Genomic DNA, 6,000 nt, shown 5'->3' with positions numbered 1-6,000 from the left:
AGTTTTAAGTTCTCCACACCCCAGAATAATGTGTAATTAACTACCCATCCAAATTCGAATGAAAAAATAACACTGACAAGTATGTTAAATTAGGCTTTGAAATTGTGAAAAAATCTGCAGTCTTCTCTGCTTGAGACTGGGGGGGCGTGTCGCCTGAAGGAGCTGAAGCTCCGCCCCTCGCTGCCTACTTCCAACCCAGATAATGGACGCTACGTCAAGCCGAACAAAACCGTATAGAATTAGAATTTATTTGTTCAATGAGTGAAACATACAGATGCATATAAATGAAATGTTCCCCTGAGCTGTAACAGTAAAAATGGACACCAGAGACAGCAGACAGTGAGCTCTCCAACTAGGCTACTTCTAACGCATTAGCTACCATTTCACCAAAATACCATCATTCTACACCGAGTAGCCTAATATTAATTTAGCGGTTTGCACTAACTCATAGCAGAGATACCTCTGGAAAAGTTATCTAGTATAATTATAACAAGCACACAGAACAGAGTGATGAACTGCTGGCGGCGGTGGATTGTCCAGGTGCGACCGGAGGAGGAACGGCCGGGAGGGCGATGCTCGGTACGGCTCCGCGTTGCAAGAGAAGCCGTGTGTCCGCGAACCCCGTCTGTCTCTGGTCCATGTTAAAACTATCCGCCGTGAAATGGTCACTGCAGAGGCGGCTGTCGGAGTTTATCCGAAGCTTTCCATCAACATGGCTCTTCACAAAATCAATCCACCTCCTCCTTTCCTCATCAATAGGGAAATTAAATAGTGTTGCAGCGCAGCTGAAGTTTTTGCATCCAGGGAAGATGCAGTTGCGGGTGGAGGGAGACATCCTGAAGCTAGCTAGCTAGCTAGCTGATGTAGGCTACAATAACAGTACAGCAGTCAGTGATCTGACGTAGATGGGTCGAAATGACGTAGATGGGTAACTTTTTGGCCCCGCACTATTAAAACCTGATCTGAAAACGGAAGAGAAACTGTTCTACGGTCTAACTACACATTTTGGTGCGACAAAGTTTTAGCGCTTTGCACATGCTTTCAGGAACTCATTTCACACGTATATAATGTACTGAGAAGCAAATCATGGAATTGACTTTACAGGATCTTTAAAGCGTGAAAAGGTTTAAAATCTTTGAAGCAGAATATGTGGGCTAGGGTTTATCAACATTCAGATACGCGTATCTTCAACTATTTCCAGATTTCAATGTAAAACAATTGACAAATTAGTTGGCCGACAACCGCCCCTTTTCACCAGAGCGTGTCACATATTGTTGCCACGCAAGGCATAGTAGGTAGCTAGCAGAGCTCGGTGAGTTCCAAACATACGGAAAAAAAAACTGTCAGAAATCTGTATAAACATGTAATAGTAAGTGCGTAGAGGGCTATAGAACGGGGTTGGTTCAGGTGTGTTGACTGGTTATTACTTTTGCTGTGGTTTTGATATATTGTAAAATTCCAGTTAGTAAAAACATTCACAGAAATCTTTATGAAATAAAAATGCAAGAGCGTTAAAAAATACTGTGATACTACATAAATAGATGTATTTGCTTTAATGACTGGGATGGTCATTACAGAGATTTAGAATACCAGAGCCCTGCAGTCATCAGGGTCAATCAGATTATAAAATTAAAGATGTAAAATTTATTTCTGTTTCATATTTCCCTTTGAGGAAAGTCCAAAACATAATCAACCACTAGTTTTCCTGTTAGATCATTTCCACTTGAGCAGCTCTGTCAAAGCTCACACACAAGGTCATACAGAAGCCTATATATGTTAATTCTGGAAACCTGAATTTTTTCCCATATTGTGTGTGGTTGTTTGTACGGTTATAAATGTATATTTAAAGGTTTAATGTACAATTTAGTTTGGACCAGTTGGGACCAGTTAGGACCAGGAGATTTACATTTATAATGCTATATTTAATCACGTATCTTGTCATTAACAAGGAATTAACATTTTCTAATACCACAATGGTCTGAGTCTTGTTTATGAATATATCAAATTATTTCACCTATCACAAAGTTCACCTATCACATCCCATACATGTTGTAGATGACAGAGACAGAGTGAATTTAATGTTGTGTATGAGCGGCAGAGCTGATTCATAGCGACATGACACAGTATTACTCTGAAATGCCATCCATCATGTGCCCAATATAAAATGATGTAGCCAGAAGGTTAAAAGCTACAAAAGGCCACCTCAGACAACCTGCCATCACATCACTGTGAGATAAATATATATATATATATATATATATATATATATCTATATACAGCTCTGGAAAAAATTAATAGACCACTGCCTTTTTCTTTCCTCTTCTGTTTATCACTCAAAATTGTCCTTCTCAACTTAAAAAAAAGTTACATATGTATGTGCGTTGAAGAGAGGTGGTGGGCAAGAAATAGCAGTTGAACAGGCCAACCAGGTGATAAAATTGTTGCCAACCCCTCACTTTGGCTGAGAGCTTTACACCCTTCAATTATGCATTTGATTATGCAATTGAGTCAATCCTTGACACAATATACTGTATACCTTTTTATACAACACCTGTTTCTAATTCGTTCTTACATAATTACATGGATATTCATGATTAAATGTTTGGATAAAAGACCAAATACCAAATTTTTGTTTCCGGGTTTAATTGGTTTGGTTCGGAAAGGAAAAGGAAGTAAAGAAAATATTAAACAACATTTCTACAATATCAAACTAGATTCTCAAGCTATCATAATGAGCATTGTTAAGTGTATGAGATCTGTGAACTATGACCTTATCAGTCCTATTCATAATGCTATTAACTAACTGCATATTCCCATGTGGTTGTGAGGAGATTGTTGTGGTGTTATGCCGTCATAGCAGATGTTTATCCTATTAACCAGCTCTGGTTGAGAACAAATGATACTCTAGGGACATTATACATTTCTTGTAACTGGTTCTGAGATTTCACCCAGGCCAGAGTCTTGCAGAAAGGAAAGATAAACCAAAAGGGAAATTACATTTTCTAATTACTGTTCTTGCCTGTCCTCTTCAAAGTATTTGCTGTCCTTTATGATCAATCTCAAGGTGTCTGTATGCTGTCAAATGTCATTTAAACTCTTATCTCAAAATATTCCCTGCACACATATTATTTGCCATTTCTACTGACTTGCTTTACCTCTTCTGTGTCAATACACCTTGTTCTTGCCTTGATGAAAATCCACTTCCAAATTTTTTAAGAAATACCACACGGCCATAAGCAATGTGATGGAGAGTTGAGGAAATTGCACCCACAGCACGGGTAAATAGGAACCATTTGGCCAAAATGCTATTTCCTATTTGGTAAATGAATAAAGTCATGATCAGATTTCCCATCTTCCCTAATGATGCGTCAAGGAGCCATTGTAACCGCGGAACGGCCAACTCCATCGGTGCTGGCTGACTTGGAGGCTAAAATTATAGTGCTTTGGACATAGATAAACTAGTCAATCATTTTTGTTGGATTTAAGTGTATTACTTATTCAGGCATATGAATTCCAGACATCTAATCCATTGGATATACTTACTACCGTATTTTCCAGAAAATAAGCCGCATTTTCTATAAGCCGCACCCAACCAGGATGGGAGCTTTGTGTTTGTAAATCGTACAGGCCGCACCAGAATATAGGCCGCACCAGTGGCGATTCTAGGATCAGACCTTTAGGGGTGCTCAGCCCCCAATGAGAATGTGACATGAATACAGTGCCTTGCAAAAGTGCTAAACCCCCTTGCTAATGACAGGCATGCAAACAGGTCAGGGGTAAAAAAGTTGTGAAGGATACGGCGAACCCCTGACCCTCTAGGGGGGTCCGGGGGCATGCTCTCCCGGAAGTAAATGTATACAATTTTAAAGTTAAATGCATGAATCTGGTGCACTTTGAGAGCAAAATTAAGAGGCTAGATCTATGTAGAATCTGTGCTCTTGTAAACAATGTCATGTTCTTTTAACCATAAAGACATTTTTTGTATAGCATACATCATAAAAATCAATTAAACAAATGGGATTACCTGTGTTGAACTACTTTAAAAAGCTAAAGTCAAAAGCATCACTTACTGTAAAGCAAACACACATCCAATAGACATACTTTTTAAATTGTATTAAAAAAAATTCTACTAGACGAAAAACTAAGGATGTCCCTTTGTTCATGAACTACAAGTATCAAATAATAATAATAATCAAATAAACAATAATAATTTTTATTTTTTAATTATTATTATTCTTAGAGGTGCTGACATGAAATTTAGGGGTGCTTGAGCGGCTAAATTTGTCTCTTTCACCTGATTGTCGTTGAGAAATCTCAGATTCGATTGTAGTTTTGTACAATTGTAGTTGGTTAGGGAAGGACTAACTACGACCAGAGATCCCGCTTGATGGCATCCAAAGCGGAACCAGAATGTCAGAGCATTAGCAACATTAGCAACAACATTAGCAAACCAAAACTCTTTCTAGCATGTGTATTGACAGGGAGAGCCTAACCTATCAGCTGTGTTGTTGATGCCTCGAGAGAGAAAAAAGAAGTGACCAGAGCTTGCCGTAATGCAATGGCCGTACAATGTGTATGACGTCATTGACAAGGCTTTTTAGAACAAAAGGCGACTTAAAAACTCTAAAACCCAGCAGTGTGTATTTTTTTTGCCTCCCCTTTCGAATTCAACATTCAAATTACTAGACAAAAAATGATATCCTGAGAAATGTGGATTTTGAGGGGTATAGCTCCATAGACCTCCATTCATTCTGCACTCGACCGTTACCGCCCTCATATGGAACTAGAGTGGAACTGCAACTAGTTCAGAAGCCGGAAGTTTCCCGAGAGTGGCAGTTCTCCCCATATTAGACATTCTCTGATGGAGAATGTCTAATATACTTACGTACTTCCGCTCAATTTTGATTTTGCTTCTGTACTAGGTCTGCGATTTCGGTGTATTAGTCGGTTTTTGGAAACATTTTTGTAGGTCCAATCAGCGAACAGAGGGAGTGGCTGAGAACGATGACGTTGATGTCGTTCGCTAGTTTGAGTTTTAGTTCAGTAATGGTGGCGAGTCGCTGCTGAATATCCAAAAGTTAAAGCCGGAGCAAGAACAATCTTTGATAAGTTTTGTTGGTGGCCATGATGTTGTGGCCCTCCTCCCCACGGGGTTCGGGAAAAGTTTGATTTTCCAGCTACGGCAGCTAGCTCCGTTACAGTAGTGGTGAAGGACTTGGCTAAGGCGAACCCTAGCGATTGGTTATGGCAGATCAGAGTGGCTCTGGGCAGATCCAATAGTTTTAAACTTCATCACAGTACCCGCCTTCAAGGAAGTTAACACTTGTCAATGTAGCGATCCCAGACCCTCTGTACAAATGAAATGTACGAGGGTCTGGTTAGGACCAGGCTACTGTAGCAGACCTTTCTATGTTCAACAGACAAGGGTGTTTTGTCCCTCGGGAGTTGCCGTAGGCATGATGCTGACGTAAGCATTACGTGAAGTCAGTGAGGGCTGTTTGAATGACAATGTCAAGAAGAGCAGTTGGAAAATACAACTTGTGAAAAGAGACCGCGTCCGTGTCTTATTGTCCACACGACCATATAAAATTATATCTAAAACTAGGGATAGGCAAACCGAGGCTTTCTGAAACACAGAGACAATTGAAACATTTGAGTTGGGGCCTTTTAACCCTTGTGTTATCTTCGGGTCGTTCTGACCCATCAGTCATTGTGACCCACCGTCGTATTGCGACAACTTTACCGCATACAAAAACAAAGTGAAGCATTTTCTTTTAACCGTTGGGCTGTCTCAGACCCCCCACATTGCGAAGGTTAAAAGAAAATTATTTTTATTTGTTTTTGTATTGGGTAAAATTGGGTAAACACAACGATGGTTCGTTATGAACCTTTGGGTCATGTGACCCGAAGGCAGCACGAGGGTTAAACGCTCGAAACCTTTACTCAACAGTGACATCTGCTGGCAGCTACGACTATGGCATACACAACAGTCTTATAGCT

This window comes from Osmerus eperlanus, chromosome 22 (assembly GCF_963692335.1).
Source record: "Osmerus eperlanus chromosome 22, fOsmEpe2.1, whole genome shotgun sequence".
NCBI classification, from domain to species: domain Eukaryota; kingdom Metazoa; phylum Chordata; class Actinopteri; order Osmeriformes; family Osmeridae; genus Osmerus; species Osmerus eperlanus.
The sequence above is the reverse complement of the archived record's forward strand: the minus strand, read 5'-3'. Positions refer to the sequence as shown.